The sequence below is a fragment of the Ursus arctos genome, unplaced genomic scaffold (assembly GCF_023065955.2).
Source record: "Ursus arctos isolate Adak ecotype North America unplaced genomic scaffold, UrsArc2.0 scaffold_5, whole genome shotgun sequence".
Taxonomy (NCBI): domain Eukaryota; kingdom Metazoa; phylum Chordata; class Mammalia; order Carnivora; family Ursidae; genus Ursus; species Ursus arctos.
In genome coordinates, this window is record NW_026623067.1 from 14,534,617 (window position 1) to 14,548,693 (window position 14,077).

Consider the following 14,077-nt stretch of genomic DNA (forward strand, 5'->3'; position numbering starts at 1 on the left):
TTCCAGCTTAGGCTTCTTATGAATAAAACTGCTATAAACATTCAGTTACAGGTGCTTGTGTAAACGCAAGTCGTATTGTGGGATAAATGCCCAGGAATGCCACATCTAAATGTATGGTAATTGCATGCTTTAATTTTGTAAAGAAACTGCCCAACTGTTTTCCAGATGGCTGTAACATTTTTCATTCCCACCAGCAGTACGAGTGAATTCCTTTCTCTGCATCTTCAGCAGCATTTTGTGCTGTCCCTGTTTATATTTTAAGTGCTTCTGATAGACCTTCAGTCAGTGGCATCAGCTGACCCAGCCCATGGTCGTGCGCCCTGAGCAGAGCGTAGCATGATGGGTCTGGCCTCTGCCCAGAGGTCTCCTCTGTACATCAGTGCAAAGCAGGGATGGCTCACTGTGGTTTCAGTTTGCAATCCCAACCAGCTAATGACACTGCACATCTGTTCGTGTGCTGATTTCCCATCTGTATATCCTCTTCGGTGATATGTCTCTTCATGTTTTTTGCCCATTTTCTAGCTGGATTGTTTGCTTTCACTCTTGCGAACCGAGAGTTCTTTATGTATTAGAGATACTAGTCCAGTTATAGGATATGCCTTATGCAAATATTTTCTCCCTCTTTGTGCCTTGTCTTTTCAGTCTTTTCAAATTAGCTTTCCCAGAGCCAAAGTTTTTCATTTTGACACGGTCCGATGTGTCAATTTTTGAAGAATGGTGCTTTTGGTGTTAAATATAAGAACAGCTTTTCATAACCCTAGATCCTGAGTATTTTTCTCCTACATTTTTCTAAAAAGTCTTATAGTTTAACATTTTATATTGAAGTCCACGATGCATCTGAGTTATATTTTAGTTGGGTGTGAGGTTTAGGTCAAATGTCATTTTTTGTGTGTGTACCATTGCACACCAGTTCCTCCAGCACCATTTTTTGAAAAGCTTGTCATTGCTCCTGCAGTTTAGTCAAAAATGAAGTGGCCATGTTTATATGGGTCAAATAATGCTCTCTGCAGACTGTTCCATTGATCTACAGGTCTATCATGTGGTCTGTACTACACGGTCTTGGTTACTACAGATGTATAATGAGGTATGAAATCCTGTAAACTAACTCTTCTTTAATCTTCTTTGATTTTCCTTTCTTTAAGATTTTATCTATTTATTTGAAAGAGAGAATGAGAGAGAGAGACAGAGGGAGCATGAGAGGGGGGAGAGTCAGAAGGAGAAGCAGACTCCCTGCTGAACAGGGAGCCTGACACTGGACTCGATCCCGGGACTCCAGGATCATGACCCAAGCCAAAGGCAGTCACCTAACCAACTGAGCCACCCAGAATCTTCTTTGATTTTCAAACACCAAACCAGCCACGCATCCCTGGAATATATCCCTTGTTCATCAGATCATTGTTTTTACGCATTGCTAATTGCTATTTAGCAATAGTTTGTTAATGCCAAGTGTCCCCTCCTCCTTTATGGCATGGAAGATACCGTGTAGAATTGGTGTTAATTCTTGAAATGCTTCACAGAGGGGTGCCTGGGTGGCTCAGTCAGTTAAGTGTCTGCCTTCAGCTCAGGTCATGATCCCAGGGTCCCTGTGTCGGGCTTCCCACGTCTGCTTCCCCCTCTCTGTCTGCCCCTCCCCCCAACTTGTGCTCTCTCCTTCTCTTGCTCGCTCTCACAAATAAATAAAATCTTTTTAAAAAATTGTTTCACAGAATTCTCCAGTGAAACCATCTGAGCCTGGTCATTTCTGTCTTTTTTTTTTTTTTAAGATTTTATTTATTTATTCGACAGAGATAGAGACAGCCAGCGAGAGAGGGAACACAAGCAGGAGGAGTGGGAGAGGAAGAAGCAGACTCATAGCAGAGGAGCCTGATGTGGGGCTCGATCCCATAACGCCGGGATCACGCCCTGAGCCGAAGGCAGACGCTTAACCGCTGTGCCACCCAGGCGCCCCTCTTTTTTTTTTTTTTAATTATGCTAGTGGGTGATTCATGATAGTCTAGGGTTTTGTTTTGTTTTGTTTTAAGATTTTATTTATTTATTTGAGAGAAAGAGAGAGACAGCAAGAGAGGGAACACAAGCAGGGGGAGTGGGAGAGGAAGAAGCAGGCTCCCAGCGGAGGAGCCTGATGTGGGGCTCGATCCCAGGACTCTGGGATCACGCCCTGAGCCGAAGGCAGACGCTTAACGACTGAGCCACCCAGGCGCCCCAAATTTTATTTCATGTATTTTCTATTTTCCTTGAGACTTGTTCTTTGACCAATGGGTCATGTAGAAATGTGTTTTTGAGTTTCCAAGAGTTGGAGATTCTTATGTTGTCTTTCCGTTACTGGTTTCTACTTTGATTCCACTGAGGTTAGAGAACACACTGTATGGATATATGATTCAGTTCTTTAAGTGGGTTGAGGTTTGTGTTATGACCCAGGAGATGGTCTTAGTATGTGTGCTGTGGGCACTTGAACGTGGATTCTGCTGTTCTTGGTTGAAGTATTCTGCAAATGTTGATAGGATCCTATGTGTTGACGGGGTTGTGTGTTACCACGTCTGTTTGGTTCTACTTTCTAGTTGCTCTGTTTTCAGGTGGGAAATCGGAATAAATTCAAAAGTTGTGCCACTACTGTCATCTTCCCAGAATCCCCCTGGGAGCAGCGTTAATTTGCATTTGTATTATCATCGGCTTCTTTTTCTATGCTGGAGGTCCATTTAGACTTACCTTTCTGATCAAATCTTTGTCCAGTTTTCTGTTAGGTTAGTCTTTCTCTTAATTTTTAAGAACATTTGATATCTAGAGAGCAGCAGTTTTTTAAAAATTAATTGAAAATACTTTTTCTCCATCTGTTATCTTTTCACCCTACTTCTGGGTAGTTTTTCCTAAACCCAACTATCTTATTTTTATGCAGTTGAGATTATCAGTGTTGTCTTTATTGACTAAAGTATTTCAATATTTAAACAAGGTTCTATTAAACAACCTAGCCACAATACCGTGTCACCCCAAAAAGAAATGGACAGTAAATCCTTCATTTCCTCAATTATCACATCAATGATTAAATTTTCCACTGTCTTATAAATATGTTTTGTTTTATTTTCACATCTTGCCTATGGGGATCAGAATCCAAATAAGGTCAGCATACTGCAATGGAGTTCACTTGTCCCTTCAGCTTCTCTTAATCTAAAGGGTTCCCTCCCATAATGGGCACAGAACTACTAATACATAATACAAAAGCACAATTGTGATGCAATTGATAGGAAAATGTCAGGGTGGGGGGGAAAAACTGAAGAATATGTTCAAAATAAACTCACTACTTAAAGATGGGAGCAGGAGAGCTGGGACCAGAAATAATCAATTGTTTTCAGGCATCCAGCTCACATTTACTGAACACCAGCTATGAGTAAGCCACAATCCAGCACGCAGATGACATTAAACATTTAAAAAGTTCCACACTATTCCAAGAACTAAACAGATTAAGACCACAACCCAAGAGACGTTCACGGATCACTAGACTGTCTGCAATTTTAGCTCACATTTCATTTTTTTCTGGATATGGACACTCTAAGTCCTTCAGAAGCAAGCAAATCTAACCTAAACTCTAACCAGGCAGTTAAATCACCCAAGGAAAGATAAGTGGTCCATTTAGCTGGCCTCCATACTACAGTAACTTCTATTCAATAAGTGCTTTTTTAGGGGCCTCTGGGTGGCTCAGTGGTTAAGCGTCTGCCTTCGGCTCAGGGCGTGATCCCGGCGTTCTGGGATCGAGCCCCACATCAGGCTCCTCCACTGGGAGCCTGCTTCTTCCTCTCCCACTCCCCCTGCTTGTGTTCCCTCTCTCGCTGGCTGTCTCTCTCTGTTAAATAAACAAATAAAATCTTTAAAAAAAATAAGTGCTTTTTTAAAAACTTTTTAAAAATTTATTTGAGAGAGAGAGAGGGAGAAAGCACGAGCGGAGGGGAGGAGCAAAGGCAGAAGCAGAAGCCGACTCCTCACTAAACAGGGAGCCCGACTCAGGACTCGATCCCAAGACCCCCGGATCATGACCTGAGCCAGAGGCAGATGCTTAACCAACTGAGCTACCCAGGCGCCCCCCCCATAAGTGCATTTTGGGGCAACCTCCCCATGACTTGTCCTGTGGCAGATGACATGGATCATGGAAAAAGGTTTGTAACACATGCCTTCCCTTCCTCCTGTAAATCCTAATTATCTTGGTAGCCAAGATTTCTAACCTAAAACTAGATTAGAGACACGGAGCTCTGAGAGTGCTCAGGAAAGGTAATTAGTTCTTGCTGTAATCCACCACCCCGCACAGTGCATGGCACACAGTAGGGCCTCCATAAGCATTTGTTAAATGAATTGAAGAGTGGATACCTGACTGAGTCTGTGGCAGGGACCTGAACCTTCAAATCCCAACATCTGCATGCAGCCCTAGCCTTCACTTTCTTTCCTAAAAACTCAAAGTACTCTGCAAATATTTTGTAAAATTGATTTGACCTGGACAATTTTCCTGATTTTGTTTAGTTGTTTATCTGTGCTCTCTTTTCATTCACTGAGCACCCTTAGTTATTTTGAATTCTCTGTTTGGGGATTTATATATTTCCATTCCTTTGGGGTTGGTTTCTGGAGACTTAAGTTGTTCCTTTGTACTGGCTGTTTCCCCGTCTTGGAGGAGTGGGAAGGCAGACTCAGCATTTGAAAAATCAGACCTCTCTCCCAGTCCTTCTGGTATGGTTTCATGCTGTGAGTGCTTTCTCCAACCAGCCCAGCTAGAGATTCTAGAGGCCTCTAAAGCCTTTCTCGGTTGGCATCCTCTCTGGGCTCCTAGGGGTCAGCTACCAAAGAGGTTTGCCAGCTTCTGCTCAGGAGCTCCCCCTGGTGTCGGTCTACGATACTGAGGCCTCCCTGTTGCTGCCGTAAGACTTGGGACTGGCGCTCCACCCAGTGTCCTTCCCTGGTACTGCACACTCTGGTGCTCGACCAAACCAATGTGATCACCCCCAAACTGGAATCCCAATTCTGTTCGCACTTAGATCCAGGAGAAATAGAAACCAGTCCCTCTGGCTGCACCCAAAATACTCGGGAACGTTGGACATACATTCCACTCCTTTCTCTCTCCAGGGAGAAGGCAGGAGTTGGGAGCTTCCTCCCTATCATACCACACTGTGCAATGGGGATGGGACTCTGCCTAGGACTCCATGAATTTCCCTACCCGGTTCCATGCTGGCCTGGGGGTGCAGGAACCTCTCAGCTGGCTTCTGGGTCTCTCACAAAAGTACCTGGTCCGTGTGTTAAATCTGCCTCTGTGGCAGGAGAGGGGGTTCCTATTCTGCCATCTTGTTGACATCAGTGTAAGGGCATCCACCTCGGAGACCACGGAACCCCACAGAAGGTGTCGCTATAGACGTAAATTCCTGTGTTGTTGCTTGTTTTGCTGTGTCACAACCCAGTGGAATAAAAGGCGTTCCATTCCTGGAGTCCAGCGGCTCCGTGTTTAATGGAGAAGGAGAAAGAAAACTATTGGTTTATGGCTTACCCCCCAAACCCCCAAAGAGGTCATCCAATTCATGAAAGACTGTTAAACATCTAATTGCTCTGCATGGGCTCTCAATTTGGGCTGTATTAGGACACCAAGGGCACACTCTCTTGCATTCCTGGGATATATCCCACTTGGTAACGGTGTGTAATTCTTTCCGTGTATGCTGCGGGGTGGTTTGCCAGTGCATGGTTGAGGGTGTTGCATCCGTATTCTTTAGAGATGCTGGTCTCTAGTTTTCCTTTCTTACCATGTCTTTGGGTTTGGTATCGAGAATATCGGCCTCAGAAAATGAGTCGGTGAGTGTTCCCCCTCTTCTTTTTCTTGTTAGTGTTTGAAAAGACTTGGTATTAATTCTTCTTTGAACGCTGGTTAGAATACAGCAGTGAAGCCATCTGTACCTGCCTTTTCACCCCTTCACATGGGTTTCTGCAGAAGGACATTTTTAATTTTTTTAAAATTTTTTGAAGTTTTTATTTAAGTAATCTCTACACCCAATGTGGGGCTTGAACTCAGACCACGAGATCATGCGTCCCACGATCTTCCGACTGAGCCAGCCAGGTGCCCCCAGATGGACATTTTTAATTTTGATGAGGTCCAATGTATCTGTGTTTTATGACCTGCACTTTTGGTGCCAAATCTAGAACTATTCCCATAGCACTAGGCACTGACAGTTTTATCCTAGGTTTTTTTCCTAACAATTTTATGTTTTGCGTGGTTATATTAAGTCTGTGATCTATTTCAAGTTCACTTCTGTGTAAGGTGTGACGCTTATACGGAGGTTCATTTTCTTCCCCCTAGGAATGTCCAGTTACTCAAATGCCATCTGTGGAAAAGGCTATCCTTTCTCAGGTGAATTGCTTTTGCATCTCTGTGCAACGTCAGGCGGGCAGATTTGCATTCCACTGATCCGTATGTCCATCCCTTTGCACACACTACTCTGCCTTGATTACTGCAGCTACTCAGTGGGCCTTAATCTATGGAGTGTGACCCCCTCCACTGTATTCCTTTTAAGGACAAACTACAGACTCAGAGAAAATATTTGCAAAATACCCGACAACGTGGGGCACCTGGGTGGCCAGGCTGTTTGAGCGGCCAACTCTTGATTTCGGCTCAGGTCATGGTCTTGGTTGGCATCCTGGGATTGAGCCCTACGTTGGGTTCTGCACTCGGTAGGGAGTCTGCTTGAGGATTCTCTCTCTACCTCTGCTCCTTCCCCCGCCACATGCCTTCTCTCTCTCTCTCAAATAAATAAATAAATAAATCTATAAAAAAAAAATACCTGACAACAGACCACTATCTAGAATATCTAAAGACTCAACAGTAAAAATAATAATAATTAATAATAATAAAATTAAAAAGGTAAACAATTCAATTTAGAAAATGGGCAACTATCTGAAGAGACATGTCACCAGATGTATTCTGTCGAACATAGTAGCAAGAAGTAAAATTTTACGAACTACTTCAGTGAATAAAGGAAGGAATATCTCCCAATTTGTTTTACAAGGATGGTACAGCTCCAAAACCCAAACCTGATGAAAATGATAGAAAAATAAGTCCTCTGCACACGGATGCAAAGCACTTAATAAAATATTAACGAATTGATTCCAACAATATATTAAAAAGACTAATACTTTCATGACCAAGGAGGGCTTACAAGATTGCTGAACATGAAAAATTCAGCGGAATTCACAATTTTGACAGAATGAAGAATTCAAGCCAACCTTCGTGCCAATAGAGCCAAGAAAAGCATGTGGCAATATTCACACCTGCTTGTAATAACTCTCGGGGATCAAGGATTAGAAGGGAATTTTCTCAACCTGATGCAGGGCATCTTCTGAAAAACTCATTTCTTTTCAACACCACACTCGATGTCCTAGTCATTGAAATAAGGAGGAAAAATAAATAAGACCCACGAAGACCAGAAAGAAAGAAGTAAAATTGTCTATAATTGATCAGAAGACATGAACACCTATGTAGAAAATCCAAAAAACATGCTAGCACTAAAAATTGAACTGAACAAGGTCACAGAAAACAAGGTAAAACGACAAGTCAGTGAGGAACTCCTCTGTACTGTTGGTGGGAATGCAAATTGGTGAAGCCACTGTGGAAAGCAGTTTGGAGGTTCCTCAAAGAATTAAAAATAGCATTACTGGGGCGCCTGGGTGGCACAGCGGTTGGGCATCTGCCTTCGGCTCGGGGCGTGATCCCCGTGTTGTGGGATCGAGCCCCACATCAGGCTCTTCCGCTGTGAGCCTGCTTCTTCCTCTCCCACTCCCCCTGCTTGTGTTCCCTCTCTCGCTGGCTGTCTCTATCTCTGTCAAATAAATAAATAAAATCTTTTTTTTAAAAAAAAGTGAGATTTAAAAGGTTGAACTTATGATAGCATCAAATATATAAAGTATTTAGGAATAGATCTAACAAATGACATGCAAGGTCTCTTCACTGAGAATTACAAAATAATGCTGACAAAAAATTGGAAATATCTCAATTTTCCAAAACTTGATCTGTAACATGAGCTCTATGGACCCTGAAATGGTTTCCTATTTCATAAATAAAGGTTATCGTCACACAGTCACACCGATTTATTGACTTATTTTCAGCAGCTGATTTTGCACTGTAATATCAGAATCGATGGATTTGTCGAAGCAGAGCCTGTGGGACCCACAAGCCTAAAACACGTGTGCTCACAACTAACTCTCTTTGTGTCCTTTTGTCCAAAATCGTATTTTTCTCACCTTCGTCGATGGCAGGTATTTTTTTCTAAGATTTTATTTAATTTATTTGAGAGAGAGAGAGAGAGCTCAAGCAGGGTGAGCGGCAGGCAGAGGGAGAAGCAGGCTCCCCGCTGAGCAGGGAGCCCGATGCGGGACTCGATCCCAGGACCCTGGGATCATGACCTGAGCCGAAAGCAGGTGCTTCACAGAGTCACCCAGGTGCCCTCCAAGGCAGGTATTTTCCCTGGATGTAGAATTGTATTGACAGTCTAGATTGTTTGCTTTCTGTCTTTTGGACACCATGGTTTCTTTTTTTTAAATATTTTAAAATACTACTCCCAAAAGCTAAGTGGGTGGAGACAGGCATTGGGATAAGAGCCTGCTAAGACTTTGATTCCCTGGTGACCAAATCAAAATAAAAACAACATAGGAAATAATTCTAAGCCCGTAAAAGGGAGTAGTAGAAAGTAGTGGAAAGGGCTATGGGAGGCTTCCAGCTACCATGATGCTTTCTTCCTGCTCAGCTCAGAGATTGCCCGCCCCATTCCTCATCTGCATTTGGGACTGTCATGAATATCTAGGCTGGTCCTGAAGAGTGCTAAATTCCTCAAGCCAGCTTGCACACTGCAGTTCCTGAGTAACCTTCTTCTCTCTAACCTTGTCATAACTGACTTCCCCCTTCATTCTGTTGACCGACAGTGGCCGTGGCTTAGGTAACTACAGAATCTATACAGGATAGGACAAATTATCTCTAAAAATATAAGGATTACACAAATGTATGGTATTATCATTTTGCTGTTACTGAGGCTTCCTGTAGGAATGATCTTAGTTTGCTCATTTGATTCTGTCCAATATTATTTATATCCAGGGACATGGATTTCTTCATGTCCATTTGGGTAGTACCAGGTGAACATAATTTAGGCATCGTTCGATTTTATCTCACATCCTTCATAGTAAGGTCTAAATGAGTTTAGCAAAAATTTAAGGTCATTTAGGTAGGGGGCAGATCACTCCCTTTCTAACTTTCAAGTCTGACCTTATTTCGCTGCACTCTAGTGCTTCCGGGATGATGGGGGCCAGTAGGGAATGCAGAATTGGCAAGAAAAATGGGTCCACGCTGTACCAAGCAGTGATACGTGGTGACGTCACAGAAGCAGAGAAGTGATGATGATGGTCAGTAACAGAATGACCTCTAAAGAGATAGACAGAATAGACCCAAGAGAAAACAGCCAAAGAAAGGCAAGGAAATGGGCAGATTCCACACATAAGGAGGCAGAAAAGGTGATGGCTTGAACATTGTTGAAAACCAAGACCAAAACTACTCCATGAAGCAAGCAGCCTGAGGACAGTGGTGCCCTCAACCATTATATCAGGAAGATCACCCCACTGACATAGTTAAATATTTAAAATAAAGAAGACATACAATTCTAGCTATGCTTTCTTTTCTCTAAGAAGCTCACTTTAAGGCAAAGTTTCAGAATTAATTCTCTTCCTCATGTCACCTTTACCTGTGGCCGGGTGTTCTTGTCTGGTCTTGGCAGGATTACGTAGCACTGAGGGGCAAATACGCATCCCAGGAACCCTGGGATGGAGGCCAAGATGGAGACCTCCACAGGTGTGGTAGGCAGGCAGGAAGGACACCCAGATACTGCCGAACACCAGCGTGCTGCACGTGAGGACTTGGCCTCCCTGCAGGTGTCAGGGAGGTTCCTGGCTACAAAAGCAATAGAGAAGCTGACCGAGGCCAGGATGCTCATGGAGCTCGGAGACCCAGTAGAAGGTGGTGGCTGAGCCCCCTCTGTACTTTATGCTGATGAGTCCAGGCTCGGGGTGTGGGTCTGTGTCTAGGAAGTGAGGAGAGTCCACCAGCCACACTCACAGAGCATCCCTGCGACCAGGGAGCAGAGGAGAATAAAGGATGGTCTTTGCCAAAATGGTGGGAAGAGCTACTGTGAACACAATTCCAAAGGTCGTTTGTCGGAGGAGGCTGGTCACTGTGGAAGGACAACCAGTGAAGAGCAAGGAGCAAGAAGAGGAAGCAGAGGGTCAGTGAGATGAGGAGAACAAAGCCAAGAGACTGATGGTTGCCTCTCACCAGGGGAGCGTCCCCATGCTTCACGAAGGCCCCAGAACCAGAGCTGTGAGGAGAGAGAAGGAAAGAACTGCACAGGCCCAGGTCATTCCCAGGGGTTCTCCAATGGTCAGGAAGGTGGTGGCCCACGGGAGGCAGCCATCTCTCCCCCTGTTTGGGTACTGGTCCTCCGGGCACCTCTCACACTGCTCCAAGTCTGAAAGCGACAGGAGGGTATACGGCAGGAATGGGCTCAGGGTGCCTGGGTGGCTCAGTCGGTTAAGTGTCTGCCTTCAGCTCAGGTCATGCATGATCTTAGGGTCCTGGGATTGAGGCCCACAGGGGGCTCCCTGCTCAGCGGGGAGTCTGCTTCTCCCTCTCCCTCTGCCCCTCCCCCGATTTGTGCACTCTAAATAAATAAATAAAATATTTTTTAAAAAAGAAAAAGATTTGTTCTTTTTTTTTTTTAAAGATTTTTTTAATTTATTTGACAGAGATAGAGACAGCCAGCGAGAGAGGGAACACAAGCAGGGGGAGTGGGAGAGGAAGAAGCAGGCTCATAGCAGAAAAGCCTGATGTGGGGCTCGATCCCAGATCGCCGGGATCACGCCCTGAGCCGAAGGCAGACGCTTAACTGCTGTGCCACCCAGGCGCCCCAAAAAAGATTTGTTCTTATGGCTTTCCATAGGGATATGAATCCATCAATTCTACAACATGGATGAATCTCAAAGACATTACGCTAAGTGAAACAAGCCAGTCACAAAAGGAAAAATACTATATTATTCCACTCATATGATGTACTAGAGTAGTTCATAGAGCCGAAAAGTACAATGGTGGTTGCCAGGGGCTGGAGGAAGAGAGAGCAATGGCAAGTTATTGTTTCAGCTGGGGACGATGAAAAGTTCTGGAGACGGTCGGTGGTGATGTTTTGTACAACAGTATAAATGCACTTAGACCACCGAGCCATGCTACCTGCATAACAACATAAATGTACTTAATGTTACTGAACTGCACACTTAAAAATGGTTCAAATGGTCAATGTAGGCCATGTGTATTTTACCACAAGAGAAATCATGAACTACAAAGAAACCATATAGTTCTAAGCCAAACAGGTCTGGTGCCTGGCCCACCATTTCAGAGGAAATCTTACCTTCCAGGGATTAGATCCCACACTGGCCATGTCTTCTATTGATCCTACTTCCGATCTGATCAGGAACATGCCAGGCAGGCCACAGCATGCCGAGCGCTGTAGACAACGTAACTACCCGCAGACGTGGTCGCTTCAAAATACTGGACGGGAATCACGTCCAAAGCAGCATTTGGGGAGCATTCGTATTCCTCCATTGGGACCACCACCTCTGAACACTCAAGAGCTGTGTACCAGAAACACTTCTGGAAAAATGTTCTCTGGGTATTTAGAAGAATGGACTGTCCTGAGGAATGCCCCAAATTCAGGCATAGCTCCTTTCTGATGAGAAAATAACAGAGTCCCATGAAAACCATAACCATTCTGAAATGTGGGTGTCAGAGCAACATCCCAGGGAGGGCAAATGATTCACACCTTCTCTATTCTTGCATAAGGGGCTGTGAAGATCTCACAATCACCAGGGAATCTGTACGTCCCTGAATGATAACCGCTGTAGCTGTAGGTTCTGGTGCTCCCATCGATGGAGGGTCAAATGATCAAATGTCTCTTCACGGCATCTCGCACTCACAAAGATAGTCTCTGAAACGGCAACACCGATCCCTTTCTTGACCTTTCTTCTCTCCAAGCTGAGAGAAACTGTTCACCTCTCATGTCATCTGAGGCAGCAAGTCCCATCCAGACCCATCCAAAATAGAGTATCAGCTGGCCCATGGCCTGGGGCAAGGAGTCATCTTTGGGGGCCATATGATAAAGGGATGGGTATGGCACTTTGTTACTCAGCATGGGATCAAAGGGGCCATATATGATCTGAATGGGAAAGAAAGAAAAGCCATGTTGGGTTTCAAATAAGTAGAAATTAATTGCAATGAAATAATTATTGCAATGAAATTAAAACATCCCTTCTTGGCTCTTCCTATAAATAGATTTAAAATATTCTGATACGTGCCCTCCTTACTACCCATCAGCAGCCTATCCCATTCCCCCACCCCCTCCCCTCTGAAGCCCTCAGTTTATTTCTCAGAGTCCATAGTCTCTCATGCTTGGTGCTCTGGGTGTTATACACAACTAATGAATCATGGAACTTTACATCAAAAACCAGGGATGTACTGTATGGTGACTAACATAATATAATAAAAAAATACTATTATTAAAAAAAAACAAAATAAAATATTGTGAAATTCATTTTAAATTTGGTATTACTGGGTTCAAAAGAGGACAGCAAATAATAATCAGCTTAAGGGTCATGTACCCACCCTTCCTTTCTTCCTGAAAGTCAAGTGCTGAGGTAGAGAATTTTCTGGCCTCCCAGGTATCTCTATCACAACACACGCCAAAGGAGTCAGTGAACTCCGCGTCACCAGGGGAAACCTGCAGAGCTCAAAAGCCACCCAGTCTGGACAGATGGAGTGAGATGGTGCCTCCAATAACAGATGCTGACTCATGGTCTCCTCTGACAGCTGTTATTTGACATAGTCCCCTTCCTTCCAAACAGAGAGCTTTCCAGAGTCTATTTATCCCTGTGGTAGGCGTTGTTGGGCAAAGGTCAGGGTCCCACTTGATCTCTAGAGCAAATTCTAGAGCCACAACCTGCTGGAAGTGTTCGTGGAACTACCAGCAGGAAGAGGAGAGAATCATGAATCTGCTCTGAACTTTCAAGGGACTGTAACTTCTAGTTGGACCAAATCTAATGGCCATCGTTCAGGGGGTCTCTAATCTGAGCAACAGCCTCCCCGGGACCCTTATGTGCATATGGGTCCACTTAATTCTCTTGATATTGCAACCTCCCGTCCATGTGTTCATATGTCCTTGATAAGCAGCCAGACCACAATGAACTTGGTAAGATCCTTTATGATTTCAGTGGATACTAGGACAAAGGAGATAACTTACACAGTGATTCAAATGGAGAATTTAAACTTCCATTTATTAGAATGCTTGAGTGCTCTTGGGAATGCAGAATGGTGCAGCCCCTATGGAAACAGCATAGTGATGCCTTAAAAATTAAATGTAAAATTGCTGTATGATTCAGCCATTCCAGTTCTGAGTATATATTCAAAAGAATTGGAAGCAGGGTCTCAAAGAGATATTTGTACACCCATGTTCATAGCAGCATTATTCACAGTGGCCAAAGGTGGATGAAGGGATCAACAAAATGTGTATATACTTACAAGGGAGCATTATTGACCCTAAAAAGAAGGACATTCTGGGGCACCTGGGATGGAGCCCCTCATCAGGCTCCCTACTCAGCAGGGAGTCTCCTTTTCCCTCTCCCTCCCCCTACTCATGCTTGCACATGCTGTTTCTCCCTCTCTCTGAAATAAATAAATAAAATCTTTTTTTTTAAAAAAAGGACATTCTGACACATGCTATAATATGGATGAACCTTGAAGACATTCTGCTAAGTGAAATCAGCCAGTCAAAAAGACAAATACCATATGATTCCACTCATATGATTTCTCAAGTGGTCAAATTCATAGAGACTAAAGCAGAATGGAGGTCGCCAGAGGCTGGAGGAGGGGAAATGGGGAGTTACTGTTTAACAGGTAGAGAGTTTCAGGTTTGCAAGATGAAAAGAGTTCTGAAGATTGGATGGTGGGATGACTGCACAACAGGGTGAATCACACTTAAAA

The 14,077-nt window shown here is 44.0% G+C and overlaps 1 long non-coding RNA gene across 5 annotated transcripts in view; it reads right to left on the minus strand.

Moving 5' to 3' along the window:
- LOC113261575 (uncharacterized) overlaps positions 1-14,077 on the minus strand; it is a 103,697-nt gene that overhangs the window by 51,833 nt on the left and 37,787 nt on the right. For 2 of the 5 annotated variants that reach the window (XR_006410466.3, XR_006410467.3), the window contains exons 3-4: positions 13,338-13,417; positions 11,454-12,257 (exon numbers count right to left, since the gene is read on the minus strand). This is a non-coding gene — a long non-coding RNA (uncharacterized LOC113261575). Of the gene's footprint in view, positions 1-2,221; positions 12,258-13,337; positions 13,418-14,077 lie in introns of those variants that run through there. The other 3 variants (XR_006410465.3, XR_008957657.1, XR_006410464.3) reach the window with 2 other exon arrangements.